We start from the raw sequence: 18,913 nt of genomic DNA, 5'->3' as shown, positions 1-18,913 counted from the left end.
GAAAAGACCCTGATGCTGGGAAAGAGTGAAGGAAAAAGGAGATGGGGGCAACAGAGAAGGAAGTGGTTAGATAGCATCACCAACTCAATGGACGTGAGTTTGAGCAAACTCTGGGAGATAGTGAAGGACAGAGGAACCTGGCATGCGGCAGTCCATGGGGTTGCAATGAGTTGGACATGACTTGGAGACTGACCAGTAACAACAATAAAAACAAATAGCACTCAAAGATAAGGCTAAACAGCATCTAAATCTGCCTTGCTTTGTCCTGATGGGCTACTGCTCCCCTCTGCGTTGACATCGGTTTCACGCACCCCTTTGCCCAATATATGGCCTGGAAAAGTTGCTGAATTCCTAAAGGAGAATGGAGAGGTAGGTCGTCTTTTCCTTCCCCTCTACCTAGATGCTTGTCAGAGTAGAAGCCATCCACTTACAAGATATCCCCTTTTCTTTGTCCCTTCATCTTCTCATCCTATTATTCACTCCACAGCAAATGGATGGGTTTTTCCTGGTTTCATATTTTCCACCTCAGTGTTCCTGTTGCTGGCAGGGAAAACAGAGCACCATCCTTCTCCTTCTTTTTTAAAGTTCTGTCCTGCAGAAATGCTTCCCCTTGATGCTCTGGCATAAACCGTGTCATCCACCTCTACTCTTGATCCCCGTGACCACAGATTCTTTGTGGCATAGATTCTTGTTTCTCATTTCTCCTGCAGTGTTCTACCCTGTGTCTAGTGCAGTATGAATAATGGAAACAAAGTTCACCTTTATTTTTCATGCTTGATAGAACTGCAGAGGCTTGTAGCAGATGGCATCAAAAGGTGAAGGTACAATAAGACATTCGATTTTGTAATCAAAGAGGTCACTTTAAACAAGATAGAATGCCAGCCTGTGGGTTAATATTGACACAGTAGTATAATCCAACAGTGACTCAGGATATGTTTTTTTAAGCAGCCTACACATTTTCTGTTACATAGGACACCAGACAAAGAAATACAAATATTTGGGGATTTTTGTTGCAATCAAAGCTGGAAAAGTTTAGAGTGTTTTCTTAACCAGAAGTCTTGGTGTGGTCAGGAAGAGGTCTGTGAGCCCACGAGCAATTTCTCTGTAAGAAAACTATGACTACACTTTCTGTTGAATTTATTAATAGTTTTCAGATACTGAAATGCATATAAATTGAATGGACCTTCATAAAAAGGATTCACTTGGGAGAAAATAAAACAGATGAAGTCTGGATCTTTCTTTGTTTTGGATCTGAGGACTGGTACATTCAGAAGTGAACTGCAATGAGAAGTGTAGCTCAAACAGCAGACTCATTGGGAACTATTAGGGGCTATTGGCAATGTCAGTGGACAAGCTGATCCCAAGTAGGCAGATAAAAAGATTTGGAACCACCAATAATTCTGTGTGAAGATGCTCAGAGCACGTAGGATGAGGTGCGGGGCTGGTTGTCCTCAGTGGATTTGTTAGCTGGGTGAGGACATGGGGACTGGGAGCTCAATGGAAGAGGCAGGTGTGACCAAGAGAGTCTGCCATTCATTGGTACTGAAATCAGCCCTCTGTGTTTTTGGTTGACAGTAACTCAACAGGAAGTGGATTCCAGGAGAAAGAAGCCTGCAAAAGAACTCCAAAGGAAGAAAGTCTATTCAATACTTCAAGCCAGCGGCCGGTCACCTTAACCAATGCCACGGGTCACCCCTTCAATCACTGTTTACTGATGCTCTGTGACGTGTAGCGACTCGGTTGATACTGGGAGTGAACTGGGCAGTCTCCAGGCTGCTGTCACAAAACACCACAGACCGGGTGCCTTATAAACAAAAAAAGACTATTTCTCGCAGTTCCGGAGGCTGGGGTGGCCACGATCAAAGCGCCAGCATGGGCAAGTTCTGATGAGAGCCCTCCTGCTAGTTCATAGCCGGCTCCTACTTAGTGTCCTCACACGGTATTAATCGACGGGGCTGGGGATCTCTATGGAGGTTCTTTTAAAAGGGCACTAATCCCATTGCTGAGGACTTCACCCTTATGACCTAAGCACCTCCCAAAGGTCTCACTTCCTACCATCATCTCAGAGGGTTAGGATTTCAACATGACGAGTTTGATAGAGACACAAAACTCAGACCATAGCCATCACCTCCTGCATGGAGCTAACATTCCAGCAGAGAATAGGTGACGCTGTTGAAATGCAGGTGAGGGCTGGAGAATGGGGGGTAGGGAATAGGGTTTTCTATCCTGTGTTTATATAAGCCTCCCTGAGCAGGGAGTCTTTCAGCAATACTGGAATGGAATGAAGAAGTGGATCACTGTGGAGATACTGGGGTCAGGGAAGGAGGGAACATTCCAGGAAAAGAGACTGTGTGCAAAGAGCTTCTGGTGACAATGTGGTTGGCAAGCTCCAGAAACAAGAGGTTCGTGGGGCTGGGGCAGGGATGACGAGGAAGATGACAGACTCAGACAGTCTGTGGCCAGGTGTGTGGGGCCCTTTAAGGAATCAGAATTCCATCCTTCATGGGAGAAGAAGCCACTGGGGATTTTCATAATTAGAAAGAATTAGGAAGAGATGAGGTCCCACCATTGTTCTCACAGGCCATCACCATAGTACACTGGAATAGAAAGAAATAGAAATAGGAAAATAGAAAAAGAAATAGAAAGAGCATGAAATCCCAGAATGGGTTCTGTCACGTGTCAGCTCATTGGACAATGCAAACCATTTAAATCCATCTGGGACCTGGTGTTTTGCAAAGACAGTTGCTGAACTTGAAGACTCCCAGTTATATTTTGCTTGCAGTGATCTGAATAGTGTATAAGTGAAACATAGTGATATTAAAAGCTTTAATACTCAATTTTACCATGCTTTAAGCATGATTTTTATTTTAGTATCAAAAGTTATAGTATTCAAAGGGCCCTTTGTTGTTGTTGCTCACTTGCTAAGTCATGTCCAACTCTTTGACACCATGGATTGCAGCACACCAGGCTCCTCTGCCCTCCACTATCTCTGGGAGTTTGCTCACATTCCCGTTCACTGGGGTGGTATTGTTACCTACCCATATTATCCTCACTACCCCTTCTCCTTTTGCCTTCCTTCTTCCCCAGCATCAGGGTATTTTCCAGTGAGTTGGCTCTCCACATCAGGTTGCCAAAGTATTGGAGTTTCAACCTCAGCATCAGTCCTTCCAATCAATATTCAGGGTTGATTTCCTTTAGGATTGACAGGTTTGATCTCAAATAGCTTATTTAATCTATTTTTAGCTTTGAATATTAAAAAAATGAAAAATACAAATAATTTAAAATAACTCCATTGCATATATATATATATATATATATATATATATATTTCACACACACACACACACACACACACACACACACACACTCACACACACATCCTTTCACCCAGAAGAAATGTTTCCATGTTGTAAGTTCCAGCCCAATGTGATTGACATCCCTGGAATTCTGCCAGAGTTCCAGCTACAGCCACTCCTCTGATTCTACCCTCCAGAGATGACCACTGTCTAGATTAATTTGGATCCTTTCTCTATCAAACTTGTTATATTTTCTGGCTTCACAGCAAATTTGAACACCCTTGGGATGTCTGGGAAATTCTAGCCGTGTGAGTCCCACATACCTAAGGCAGAACCCAGAGGACGTGGGGTCTCAGCTCTTAGAAACTGGGCCCCACAGGTTTCCAAGCCCCACCACGCTGATCCTCACATGCAAGCCCTGCTCTGGGAAGGAGCAGCCTGAGAAACGAGGCGTCAGTGGAATCCACTTTTGGTGGAGGCATTTGGCTCCTGGAGGGCCGTGCATTTGCCTACCTCGTGCCTGGAGTGAAAGGGGCCTGGGACCTGGGGCAGCAGCCTCTGTGGTCAAGCCAGGAGGCAGTGCTCATCCCGGTATCCCAGGCTTAGTGACAGCGGAGGTCCCATGGTCACTGTCACGTCCGTGGTTGGGGACCCTGTTCCTGGAAGTGGGAAGCTTATTTCTCAGATGTTTCGAGAATATCACCGGCTCCTTGGTCCACTCTTTTCTGTTGAATCCACCATAGTTAGTTACTGTTACTGGTAACTGCTAACTTAGTCTGATCCTGGCTGTCCTTGCCGTGTGAAAACACCTCCCCAGAATCTATATGCATGTAAGCAACAGCGTACTTTCATTGGAAAGTGGGAGTCTATTGTACTCACTGGGCTTCTCAGGGGGTACCTGCCAATGCGGAGATGCAGGAGATGTGGACTCAGTCTCGTTTTCTGGAATAGGAAGTGGCAACCCACTCCAGTATTCTTGCCTGGAAAATCCCATGGACAGAGGAGTCTGGTGGACTGCGGTCCACCTGGTCACAAAGAGTCAGACAGGACTGAACAACTAAGTATACACTTGCTGTACAATACCAGCTAGCTTAGACCCCTCCTTTCTGGTCAACAGCCATCAGACCCCCTGGTCCTGACTCCTACACCATAATTTGCTTATCGAGTTCCCTATCAATTTACATTGGAGAGATTTTCCTATTTTTAATTGTCATATACAATACAGCAGTGAAAATAGACATAGTTATGTTTACCAACTCACCCAGTAGAGTTTTTGCATAGATTCCTAGCAGTAAGATTGCTGGATTATCATAGATACATATTAAAATATTTACTATATGAAGTATATTTTCAAAGATTATGCTAATTCGTACTCCCACTACAGATGTATGATGCTGGGAGGGATTGGGGGCAGGAGGAGAAGGGGATGACAGAGGATGAGATGGCTGGATGGCATCACCGACTCGATGGGCATGGGTTTGGGTAGACTTCGGGAGTTGGTGATGGACAGGGAGGCCTGACGTGCTGCGATTCATGAGGTCGCAAAGAGTTGGACATGACTGAGCGACTGAACTGAACAGATGCATGAAGAAATCTAAACCTTTGGTCTAACACTTGATGCTGTTAGTCTTTTTAAATGTTTTTAAATGATGCCATTTTGAAAGACAAAATTGCATCTCATTTCAATATACATTTTAAAAATCATTAGTGAGATTAAGTATATTTTCATATATTTATTGAATATTTTTACATTTTGTATTTTTTAATCTTTGTTTTGTCTATTTATACCCTTTGTCTATTTTCTATTTTTTATTATTAGAGATAACATCAAATTATGTATTCTAAATATATAAAATATACAATGTATATGTTATCTATGTATTGTAAATACATAACACTTATGTTATATAGTATGCAATTTGTATGCATTGCATTGAAAATGATTTCTCTAAGCCTCCCACTCATCTTTAATTTTATTTATGGCATCTTCTTCTATATCCATTATACAAAAGTTTTATTCCAGACTTGCTGAAATGGTTCAATTTTAAGGAATCTAGAAATATTATTAGTTACATTAATATAAATTTGAGTAAAAATTTATGTCATCATATCCTGAGAAAAGAATAATCAAGAAGAAAATTTTGTGATTAAAGACTTTAAATAAAATGTTTCCTCAGATATAACAAAAACTTTTAAAAATGATTTTTAAAATGATACCAGAAATTATTATCAAGCATTAATATGAAATAGAAAAATCTTATATGCTTTCCTACTGCACTTGGAAACAGAACAGCCAGGGAATTGCCCACTAAAATTCAATCTCATTTAAGAGAATTAGTTAATGCAATGGGCCTCCCTAGTAGCTCAGCGGTAAAGAATTTGCCTGCAAATTCCTGGGTTTGATCCCTGGGTGGAGATGATCCTCTGGAGGAGGGCATGGCAAGCCAATCCAGTATTTTTGCCTGGAAAATCCCTTGGACAGAGGAGTCTGGCAGGCTGCAGTCCATAGGGTCACACAGAGTCGGACACAACTGAAGTGATTAAGCAGCAGCAGCTGCTGCTAATGCAATAAGACAGACCCAAGTACATGGTGTGAATATTAGGGAAGAGGTGAAAACAGTAGCACTTTTTGCAGCTAATGCGATTCTAAATCCAGAAAATTCAGGAGTCTTAACTAAGAGAAAACATCTGAGAGCCAATTTTTTAAAACACCAACATATGAAGGTATCACCATATGCGACATAAATATTTGAAAAACCCAATAGTCTTTCTCTGTACTAGTAATAACCATTCAGAAATTGAAATGGGAAAAGATTCCATTTGTGACAGCTACTAAAACTTAAAAATGACTAAAGTAAATTTTCAAGGCAGTTATAAGATTTAGAATATGTATTTTAGCATTAATATTTCACAGAGGGCATGAAACGAAACTTCAGTAAATGAAGACATGACATATCCCTAAATGGGAACATTATAAGTGTGTAAAGTTTCCAATTAGTGTGTAAAGTTAATCCAGCTCCGAATAGCATCTTAATAGTTGTTTTGTATTCTGATCCAGCTTCTTAAATTAGACAAATTGATTATTCATTTCATATAAACAATAAACTTGATCATTTCTGAGAATAGTTCAGAAAAGAAATTATAAGGGACTTATTTTCCAGATATTTGAATGTATATTAAAACTACTCTAATCAAAACAATATAGTTTGGGAATACTGGCACAGGAATAGACAGATTGATGAGCAAAACAGAACACAGTCCAGAAATCAAACTGGAAGCACCTGGGTTTTTAATATATGATAAATGATGTGAGGACAAATAGCCGATACTTTATAAAAGAAAAAAATTATATATGCATCTATACAAAATTTAAAAATTATTTTTAGATTGAATAAAAACCTGAATGAAAGGTACAATCCATTTAATAATATAATACAATATAGAAGTTATGCTGTTTAAAAAAAGTTATTATTAAGAAGAGAAGGTACTTCTAAGCTGGGGGTTCAGATAACATATAAAAACCAAAACAAAATTGACTCCTCATCTCTTTGTTTATATGTTAACGCCATCATTTTATAGGTTTGGATCTAAAGCCTATAGATGAGAATAAGTAACTCATCTAACATAAGTCAATTCAGTGAAGATAGGGGAATAAATGACTACTCAGGTGATTAGAATATTTAACTGGTGTAAAATATTTAGCTTTTCTCTTTTCCGGTGGTTCTTAAACTTTAATAAACAGTAAAACACTATTTGTTAAAAGTTACCTGGGCTCCACCCCCAGTTTATGATTTAATAGATCAGATTAGGGCCTGAGAATTTGCATCGAACCAGCTCACAGGTGATGTTCACTTAACTGGTTGTGACCTTATTTCAAGTAATAATATTGAAGTAATATTTCACTACATAACTTCCTTATACAAATATTAATGGTGCTATTATACACACTAGTTTGAATACCATCAATAAATACACATTTTAAGGGGGTACCCATGTTACAGGACAGTGAAAACGGGACTAGAGGGACAAATAAGTACCAAGAATCAGTCAAATTCCTTCACGAACAGATCTATCAGGTCAGGCCGGGGCTATACAAAAACAGCATGATTAAGATATTTCATATATCAAAAGAAAGTTGAATGACATCAATGAAAAAGGCAGAAAATTCTTTTCTCCGAACCAAAAATTCTCATAAGAGCAATGAGACAACTGGTGAATGCCATCAGACTCGATATTTTCAGAACTCTGGAAAATTAACCAAAGGCGTGGTGTAATCTGAGGGGCATTTGTTAGAGAATAACTAGTTAAATCTCAGTAAGACCAATGAGCTTCATTACATTTGTTGGGGGAGGAGGGTTGCCACACCGCAGGGCATGTGGAATCTTAGTTCCCAGACCAGTGATGGAACTTGCACCCCCACAGTTAAAATATGGAGTCCTAACCACTGGACCACCAGTGAAGTCCTCGCATTCAACTTGCCCTAGTCCCACCCCCTGGTCTCCAGATCCATAAGAACCTTGCAAAATGAAAGCCTGTTTTTCTGTTGCAACCTGGCAGCCGCTAGAGGTAACAGAACAGAGCTGGAACTCTTTGCAAAGACCCAATCCCAGATAACTGTCATTGCTTGAACTACCTCAGGGTTCCCTGGAAGATCTCACTTGCAGGGTTATCTGCATTTGACTTGACTTAGAGCTTGTGCAGTGCAAAAAGATTTCTCCCCAAGGGGTGTTTGTTGAAAACAATAATAGAGACATGTTTAACTTTGTAGCTGCCCGAGGTGATGGATAACAGTTTTGACAAACACCAGGCTAAGCAGAAAGCTTAAAAGGAAAAGCTGGAGAAAGAGAAATCTGAAGGGGATTAGAAAAACTCTGACATATTCCTGGGAATCTAGAAAAACTGCCCATATATCCTGGACTGTGAGCTTACTCAGGAAAGCTTTGTGAAGGTTCTAAGCTGTCAGCTTTAGCTGACTTTGAAGCTCTGTGCAAGCAGGAAAGCAAGGCAAAGGCAACATTGAGTTGAAGGAGCACCTCAAAACACATATGCAGCCCCTTTGCAAAAACTGGGAGACACTGATGCCCAGGCATTTAAGGAAACCTCTGTCTAATCACTAGCTGACCACCAAGCTAACTGAGTAGAGATGGCAGTGGCCACACAAGGAGATACAGACTTTGTAGAATTAGTTCAGAGAAGTCACCAGATGAACAACGATGATAACAATAATCCAGGGTGGAACAGAGGCGGGGGCAGAGGGAAATCTGATTTTTAGAATTACTGTGCTGTTCTGTGCGCTGCTTAGTTACTCAGTCATGTCTGACTCTTTGTGACCCCTTGGACTATAGCCCTCCAAGTTCCTCTGTCTGTGGGGATTCTCCAGGCAAGGATACTAGAGTGGGATGCCATGCTCTCCTCCAGGGGATCGTCCCAACTCAGGGATTGAACCCAGGTCTCCCACACTGTGGGTGGGTTTTTTTTTTTTTTTAACCATCTGAGCCACCAGGGAAGCCCAAGAACACTGAAGTGGGAAGCCTATTCTTTCTCCAGGAGAACTTCCTGACCCAGGAATTGAACCAGAGTCTCCTGCATTGCAGGCCGATTCTTTATAAACTGAGCCACCCTGGAAGCCCTCAGAATTACTACATTATAATATTTTAAAATTCTGATTTCCTACAGACAATTATGGGACATTCAAATAAACAGGAAAGCATGGTCTACATATAGCAAGTGGACAGTGTGTAAGCAATCAATAGAGTCTGTCTCTGAGGAAGATCAAACATTTGATTTACTGAACAAAAACTTTAAATAAGGTATGCAAATATAACCAAAGTGGTAAAAAAAAAAAAAAAAAAAAAGAACGTGTCCAAAGAACTAAAGAAAAATAAGAGATCTCATCAAATGTAGAATACCTATAAAGAAATGGAAATAATTAAAAATCATATAGAAACCCTGAAGTTGAAAAGTACAATAACTAATATGAAAAATCCATGGCCAGTCTCAACGATAGACTTGAAAAGGCAGAAGAAACACTAAGTGAACTTGAAAACAGTCCATTGAGATTATCAATTTTGAGAAAAAAAAGAAAGAAAAATGAACACAGCCTCAGAGACCTGTAGAACACAAGCAAAAGTCTCAACATATGAATAACGGGAATCTCAGAAGGAGTGGAGAGAAAGGAAGAGACAGAAAGAATATTTGAAGAAATAATGGCTGAAAACCTCTCAAGTTTGATGAAAAACAATCTGTTCCTCCAACTAGCTTAATGAATTCCAAATAAATAAACTCAAGAGACCCACATATACACATCATCATCAAACTGTCAAAAGCCAAAGACTCAAGGAGAATTTTGAAAGCAGCAAGAGAGAAGGGACAGATTCTGTACAATGGCTGACTCGTCAGAGACCATGGAGACCAGATATCTAGGGCATGACATATTCAAAGCACTGAAAGAAAAAAAACTATCAACCATAAATTCTATATCTGCAAAACTATCCTTCAGAAATGAAGGAGAAATGAATATCATCTTATATTTTTAAAAAATTGAGATAATTTGTCTCTTAACAGAACTACCCTACAAGAAATAGCGAAGGGGATCTTTCAGGCTGAAATGAAGGGACACAGGAAATCAAAAGCATCAATAAAGACAAGAACATAGGTCAGTATAAAAGACAGTATAAACAACTGTTTCATTTGTAACTTTTTTCCTCCTTTCTAATTTAAAAGACAACAGCTTCAGGAAGTAATTATAAATCTGTGTCGATGGGCATACAGTGTACAAAGATGTAATTTGTGACAACAAAAAAAGCACCAGAGTGGGAGGAAATTGAGTCATATAAGGACAGTCTTCACACAATACTGAAATTAAACTGATATAATCTGATGTGGATTGTTACACGATAAGACATTAATTATCATCCCCAGGGCAATCACTATGAAAATAACCCCAAATATATATAGTAAAAGAAATGAAAAGAGAATTGTAATGGTACACTGGAATATATGTATCTGACATAAAAAAAAAACCAGAAGTAATAGAGAAACAGAGGAATAAAAAAGACATAAAGCATATAGAAAACAAATAATGAAATGTCAGCTATAAAAGCAAGGTGAGAATCCTTGTCTAGGAGACAAGGAGTGGGAGGGAACTGATGACCAGTATGAGGACGTGGCAGGAGTGAGGAAGCCCAGGATAGGAACCTGAGATAAAGTAGGAGAAGGCTGGGAAGCACAACCATGGCAGCAAGTCCTCTGCCCTCACCCCAGCAGTCCCTCTGCCCCTCCTCAGGCTTTCGAGACATTCCCACCTCCTCCCAGGTTGGCTCCTGCTCGGCAGTGGGCTTGCCATGAAGGGAGTGAAGCTTACACCAGCTCTGCTCTCCTCCAGAGACTCAGGCTCAGCAGCTGCTGGCCGGATGCGTGGAGCACCGCTCCAGGCTAGGGTCACCTTTGTGCTCTACTCATGGAGGCTTCGGGAAAGGCCAGAAAATTGCCACTGTGTTCTATCCTGTGGTCCCAGTCCTTTGTGGGTTCATAGAGCATCCTGACTCTACCCTTGACCTCAAGGAGAGGGAACTGAAGGTGCTGCTCTAGCCTCTGCTTGGAGTGCAGCTGGCCATAGCCAGGAGACTCAGAAGGGAAACAGACCAGGGCATGGGAGGCTAGACCTGCCACTGAGGCAGGAACTGCAGGAGTCCTGATCCAGAGAGCCTGGTGGATGAAGGATGTGGACCTCTGAGGACCTGACCTGATCCCGCATCTATCCCCTGACCCCAGGGAAGACCCAGGGTCCCCCAAAGCTTCTTTTGACTCTGCATCCCTCCCTATCTCCACTGGGAGGACCCGCTGAGCAAGAGACTGCACAGACAGTTACCATTGCGGCATTGCCAATTACAAGACGTGGTGCTGAGGGTGGCTTTTTCAAACTATCAATAATAAAAAACAAATTTCTGTCAGCCTTGCTGGAGGAAAGATGGAATTAGCTTTCTGTTCTCTCTACAGAAAATGATATTGCTAAATTATTATCCTAGGAGGAAGCAATAAATGTGTGCAGGGAAAAACCAGAGAAGTGAGCCTTGCAGATATGTGGCTGAAAGTCAGTTACTGCTAGGACTAATAATAACAATGTCATCTGATTTTTCTGGATGTTATGATGTTTGTGATATTTGTCAGCTTTTTAGTATATAAATTTGTGTGATTTTTCTCAAGCATCATCATCACATTCTATGTAAGTTTCAACCCCATGGCACCTGGGCTGGTCCTGTCCCCACTGTATGCAGGTGGCCTTCAAGGGGCTTCAAGTGAGCAGGACCCTCACTTCAGTGCAATTTTCCATTTATTGTCATGAAGTCCACCAGGGGAGTCTCTCACAATTTTTAAAACTTTTCATCTGTTTTGCTTCCTTTGTCATCACTAATATAATTTCTTTGTGTCTTCCTCTTTCTGGAAGTTTAATCTGCTTTGTCAGTAGTTTATTTTCTATTTTCTAAAAACAGCTTTTGCTTTTGTGATTTTGTTTCTTTGTCTTCTAGCTCATTAATTTCTACCATTGTTCCCTGTCTTTCTTTCCACCAATAAATATGAACTAGTCATTTTTTTTTTTTCAGAAATTGTGGATACAGCAAAGAACAAGCCAAAATCTCCCCATCCTGCAGCTTTTGTTGTAGGCAGAAGGGGAATAAACAAACAAGGGACAACTTAAGGCATATTTTGTCATCAGAGGGTGTCTGAGGAGCTTTGAGGAAAAATAAAGATAAGTCAGGGAAACAAGATGATGGAGAAGGTTCTGCGTGAGATTATGTTGACTAAACAACATGCACAACTTGAGAGTTGTGAGTTAAGTTTTATTTGGGGCAAAATGAGGACTGAGGTCTGAGAGGGGGCACCTCAGTTCTGAGAGACTGCTTCAGGGAGGAAGTAGAGGGAGTCAGGCTATATGCAATGTTGTAACAAAGGGAGAAGGCAGTAGGAACAGCAAAGATCAGGTATCAAGTTAAGGAATCTAGCCTTCTAGGTATGGGAAGATACAAGCCTCTGGGCTCACCGAATTCATTCCTTTCACATGCATCTCAGCTATCTGGGGTCAAATCCTGTTTCCTTGCTCACCTTAAGGGGTGGCAGATGGCTGCTTCTTGCATTCCCCCAGCTCCTCAGCAATCGCTGTAGGGGTTGGCAGCATTGCACTTTTGGGAGCCCTCATTCACAGCTGGAGGCCAGAAATCATTGATGGCTGTGACATTCCTTGTTTATTGATATGGCAGGAGATATTTTCATTTCACAGTTAGATGGTCAGGAAAGGCTTCTTCACAAAGGTGACACTCTAGCAGAGACCTGAATAAGTGAGGAAGAGAGGCACAGACTGTGCATTTGTCTGGGCTGAGTGAAGGAAGCGCAAAGGCCCTGGGGTGGAAACAGACTTGACTCATTAACTAGAATGGCATGGAGGCCATTGGGTCCCATGCAGGCCAGGTAAAGTAAAGAGAGAGGGAAAAATCAGAGAGATGCTAGGGCTCAGAGTTCATGAGCTCTTATAAATAAATGACAGGGAAAGTGTGGTTTTAATTCTGAACATGAAGGCAAGACAATGGAGGGTTTTGAGTAGCAGAGCGATAAACCAGATTTACATATTCTAAAGCAGCCGCAGGTGTCCACAGACCTCCTTTGCTTTCAATTCTGCTTCTGGGAACTTGTTCCTGGTGTGAAACCAAAAGCCTGAAGGAGCTGGATCCCATGGGTAACAGCTGGGCAGGAGTAAGCAGGCCTGCTAAAAATGACAGAAAAAGAGTTGCAGGGGAGTCCAGAGGATTCAGACGAAGGCCCAGCTTTGATGCAAGGCAGAGAGTGAGAAGTCAGAAAGAAATATCCACCTGGGACAAGTGCCAAGAATCAGAACAGGTAGCGAAAAGGCTGCTCAATTGTCAGAGGGCCTCTTTTCATTTTTATTATTTTGCTTTTACTATTAGTTGGTTATACAAACATTACATGCTACTTGTGAAAATCTTAGGAGCTACAGATAAGAGAAGAAGAAATAAAATCATCCTAATGTGTAAATCTAGAGATGAGTGAGTGAAAGTTGCTCAGTAGTGTCCAACTCTTTGCGACCCCATGGACTTTACAATCCTTGGAATTCTCCAGGCCAGAATACTGGAGTGGGTAGCCTATCCCTTCTCCAGGGGATCTTCCCACCCCAGGGATTGAACCCAGGTCTCCCACATTGCAGGTGGATTCTTTACCAGCTGAGCCACAAGGGAAGCCCAAGAATACTGGAGTCAGTAGCCTATCCCTTCCCCAGCTGATCTCCCTGATCCAGGAATCAAACCAGGGTCTTCTGCATTGCAGGTGAATTCTTTACCAACTGAGCTATTAGGGAAGCCCCAATCTAGAGATAGCTACTGAATAATTATTGTTGTTCAGTCACTAAGTCATGTCTGACTTTGCAACCCCATGGACTGCAGCATGTCGGGCTTTCCTGTCTTTCACTGTCTTCCACAGTTTGCTCAAACTCATGTACATTGAATCAGGGATGCCATCCAACCATCTAATCCTCCATTGCCCCCTTCTCCTCTGGCCCTCAAATTTTCCAGCATCAGTCTTTTCCAACGAGTTGACTCTTTGCATCAGGTAGCTGAAGTATTGGAGCATCAGTCCTTCCAATGAATATTCAGGGTTAATTTCCTTTGAGATTGATTGGTTTGATCTCCTTGCTGTCCAAGGAGAATAATATTGAATAATATTTTGATTTATATCATTCTAATATTTCTATATATTTATGTATAAGTTTTTATAGGCATACTTAACATATTTCACATAAAATCATATACATTGTCTTATAATCTATTTTTTGCATTTACTGTTTTATAAACCTCCTCATGTCTATAAGTGTAGGTCAACATAAGTATTTGTAATAGATCCAAGAATATTTCATTGTGTAGCTCAACTGGGGTTTAAATTCTCATCTGGTCATTTAGAGTTTTCCACATTTTTGCTTTCATAGAAAACCATGTCATGAAGCTTTCTAAGTTTTTGTTTGCAGTATTTATTGCTTCTTGATACTAAGTAATTAGATGTGGAATTGCCGGGTCACAGTATTCAAAGTTTCCAGTATCAAGGTACACTGACCAAGGACTCTCAAAAAGCTCTATGCTGGTTCCAAACCCACCTGCACACCACACCCTCCACCCTCAGGATCACCAGCTCTGGTCACTGCATTCTTCTCCATCTTTGTCCATCTGCCAGCTATACTGTGGTTCTACCTAACCGCTGGTCCAGTTTGCATTTTGGTTGCAAATTTCTCCTGTATTTCCAGCCTTTGTTGAATCACCCACTTCTTATCTTTTGCAGATTCTGTTGGGCACACTTAATCTTTTCTTGTTGCTTTTGAGAGTTTTTGCTGTGTTTATATTAATTCTGTGGTACAAGCTGTGGTGGTTTCCCAATGTTCTCGTGATTATCTTTGAGTTTTTTTTTTTTTTTTTCTGTACAGTTATTTGAAACATTTCTGTTATCAGATTTGTGATTTTTTTGGCTTTAAGTTTCTGCTCCAAAGACCTCTCCCACCCCCCAGTTCTATCAGAATGCAGCTTCTCTGTCTGTTGGTAAACACTTACATTCAGATGTTAACCCAGCTGACTGTCTTCGTCCCACTAGCATTCTGGTGAGAAAAACAAAAAACTGAAACAAAGTCAGCCTGTTACACAGCGGCTCCACACTGTTACAAACATTCCTTGTGAACGTTCTCTCCTGCTTGCCTGAGTCTGCAGAGAGCAATCACCAGGCCATTGTTTGCAGGGAGGTCTCCACGAGCTCCCATTTGATAAGGCACTGTCCCTCCTCAGGGAGCAAGGCTGTCCCAGCTCTGAGATGACCACACATGACTTCTCAGGAAGGAGGTGAAGGGCAGTAACACTGCTGGCTGGACAGCCTGCCTGCTTGACTTGACCTCTCCCTCCAGGCATCTAAAGAAGCAATGAATGACGATGCAGAAACACTTGAACTCTCTGCAGACGTGTGTCTGCACCCCCAGTGACCCCAGAAGCAGACAGCCGATGCCATGGAAGAGGGGCATCTGGTCTTGTTGCCCCCATTTGGACTCTGCTCCCCAAAACCCACTCAGAGCATCAGATGACCTAACATGAACTTTAAGGACAGCGTCCTTAAGAGGAACTCCAAACAGAAGGATGAGGCTATTGACCGCACAGATGTCTGAATCCTTACAGAACTTTGCTCTTGAGACTTCTGTCCCAATGTCACTGAACCCTGCACCCATTAATTGATGAAGCCCCTACCTACACCACTGCGATGTCGTCACTCTGGGCCACAGCAGCTGTTTCTTAGAGGCCATAAACAGTGGTTTGAAACTGGAAACAAGGGAGAAACCCTGTCCAGGAGAAGGAAAAACAAAAACAGACAGAGTTTGAATCTGGTTCAAATGACACAGTTCTGAGTTTTCTCTGGAAGTTGATGTTCACAGAGAGTTCAGTGCTCTATTATTTAATTGCATAAGTAGCACCATAGTCATGTGTTACTTTTCAATTATCAAAATGTTCATTGACATATGGCCCATTGCCCCTCCGCCTGCCCCCCATCTCCTGTGAAGCAAGGTTTTCCCCTGAGCCCAGGTACCAGCCTCTCTGCTGACCTCCACCACCATCTTCTTGCACTCGTGGCTTCTGCTTGCCGCCTCCTCCATCCATCTCCTCCAGCATCCATAGCTGTGTGCGCCACACCCTCTGTTGAGCATCCTGCCCTCGCCTCTCCCTCAGGGCCAATGTTACTATCCCGTCCCTCGGGCAGATGAGTCAGGGGACACCATGGGAGTTCTTCCCTGTGTCTCAGATGGTAAAGAATCGACTTGCAATGCAGGAGACCTGGGTTCGATCCCTGGGTTGGGAAGATCCCCTGGAGAAGGGAATGGTGATCTACTCCAGTCTTCTTGCCTGGAGAATCCCATGGACAGAGGAGCCTGGCGGGCTACAGTCTGTGAAATCACGAAGAGTCGGACACAACTGAGCAAATGACACTATTACTACTACTACTGCTATGGGAGGCCTGGCTGCACCAGCCACTCCACCTCTGAGGCTCAGTCCCTTCGCTTGTAGCGGGGTCAATAACAGGTTTTAAAATACTAGATCAGGAGCATAAGTGCCCATCATGATCACCATCACTGTCACTCTCATGTTGAAGGTGATTATTATTATTATTGATTATAATTAGATTGATTCAATTTTAATTATTGATTTGACTCAATATTAATTTGATTGATTGATTCAATATTATTGATTGATCTGTGGAGTCAGATCACCCAAGCCTGGGTCCTCATGGCCGAACCATCCTGGGAAAACAACATCCCCGAGGGTCCTGTTCCCGAATTTGGAAAATGAGGGTGAAAGTGAAACCACCGTCCACATCATGGTGTAGTGTAATAGTCTCACTCACTCAGTCGTGTCCGACTCTTCGTGACCCCAGGAACTGTAGACCACCAGGCTCCAAATAACTCTCCAGAATACTGGAGTGGGTTGCCATTTCCTTCTTCAGGGGATCTTTCCAACCCAGAGTTTGAACTCGCATCTCCAGTGTCTCCTGCATTTGGCAGGTGAATTCTTAACCACTAGCACCATATTTGTGACCATGTAGAGACAGCCCCGCTCATGGGAAGCCCTAGGTGGTTGCCAACCAAATGAGGGCTTTGGGGAGCACTGTCAGTAAGGACCTCACAGTCTTCCCTACATGGCCTGCCTGAAAGCATTCCCTGCCAGCCGGGAGCCGTCCGGAGCCTTCGGCCTCTGCCTTGGAAGAGTTACACAGTGACAGCCACCACGGGCCACGCTCTGGGCTGTGGGAGGTTGGAGCCCTTCCAGTGACTCAAACCTGTCCTCTTTGCTGGACAGATCTGCTGCAGGACGTTCACTTTGAACATCTCCAGCTCACGGGAAACAAGGTTTCCTGAGAAACCTTCAAAGTTGATCAGTTCTGTGTCAGACCATAAGACAAGGCTTCTAAAATGAAGAGGAAGCCCAAAAGCTGTTCAGTAATTATTTAAAAAAAGAGAGATTTGCAAATGGAAATCTCTCTCTGCACCTAGGAAATTGGCAAATGATAAACAACCTAGCAATTTTGGGCATTGCTGGTTGACAGTCCAGCGAATCTATACAATCTCCTTAAAAAGGAATTTGTTGGTGCGTTTAATAATCACTGACATAGGAACCCTATTTCTAAGAACTTTTCCTGACAAAATTGCACAAAAAATAAGAAAATTAAGGGCCATTAGACATTATTTACAGCCATAAAAATGGAAGCACACTCAGTGCCTCCAAATAAGGATATTCAGTTCAGTTCAGTTCAGTCGCTCAGTCGTGTCCGACTCTTTGTGACCCCATGGATTACAACACGCCAGGCCTCCCTGTCCATCACCAACTCCCAGAGTTTACTCAAACTCATGTCCATTGAGTCGGTGATACCATCCAGCCATCTCATCCTCTGTCATCCCCTTCTCCTCCCACCTTCAATCTTTCCCAGCATCAGGATCTTTTCCAATGCATCAGTTCTTCAAATGAGGTGGCCAAAGTATTGGAGTTTCAGCTTCAGCATCAGTCCTTCCAATGAATATTCAGGAATGATTTCCTTTAGGATGGAATGGCTGAATCTCCTTGCAGTCCAAGGGACTCTCAAGAATCTTCTCCAACACCACAAATCAAAAGCATCAATTCTTTGGCACTCAGCTTTCTTTATAGGCCAACTCTCACAATCATACATGAGTACTGGAAAAACCACAGCTTTGACTAGATGGACCTTTGAGGTAGATAAGTTAAATACATTTATTCATCTTTTCAACAAATATATATTGATTACTTCCATTTTCAAGCACTATATTATATGCCAGCCCAAGAGAATATTCTGTTGTCATTAAAGTGATCAGCAAGAAAATACTTAATAAGAGAAATGAAATTTATAAAAATATAGCTTTGCCATGATGATAATAAGAGTCCCAGCATTTAATGGGAACATGGGCAGATCCAAATGGCTGGTTTATTAGGATGCAAATTCAGGATGATTTTCTTCTTTACTATTTGTTAGTCATTATTACATTATTTCCAATAATCATGTATGGACATGTGAGTTGGACCGTAGAGAAGGCTGAGTGCCAAAGAATTGACACCTTCAAACTGTCATGCTGGAGGACTCTTGAGAGTCTTTTGGACTTCAAGGAGACCAGACCAGTCCATCCTAAAGGAAATCAACCCTGAATATTCATTGGAAGGAATGATGCTGAAGCTGAAGCTCCAATCTGTGACCATCTGATGTGAAGGGCCGACTTATTGGAAAAGCCCCTGATGCTGGGGAAGGTTGAAGGCAAAAGAAGATGGGGGCGGCAGAGGATGAGATGGTTAGATAACACCACCGACTTAATGGACATGAGTATCTCCCAAATTCTGGGAGACAGTGGAGGACAGAGAAGCTGGCGTGCTACAGCCCACGGGGTAGCAGAGTCAGACACGACTCGGCGTCTGAACAGCAACAAAGGGCTCGGTCCCTGGGCCCGAGGCGCCTTTCTCAGTTAGTCTTTGCCGGCTTGTCTGCCCTGCTTTGCTTTATTTTATTTTTGTTCTCTCCAGCATGATTTA

The sequence above is a fragment of the Dama dama genome, chromosome 25, assembly GCF_033118175.1.
Source record: "Dama dama isolate Ldn47 chromosome 25, ASM3311817v1, whole genome shotgun sequence".
In the NCBI taxonomy this organism is placed as follows: domain Eukaryota; kingdom Metazoa; phylum Chordata; class Mammalia; order Artiodactyla; family Cervidae; genus Dama; species Dama dama.
Note: the sequence above shows the minus strand (reverse complement) of the source record.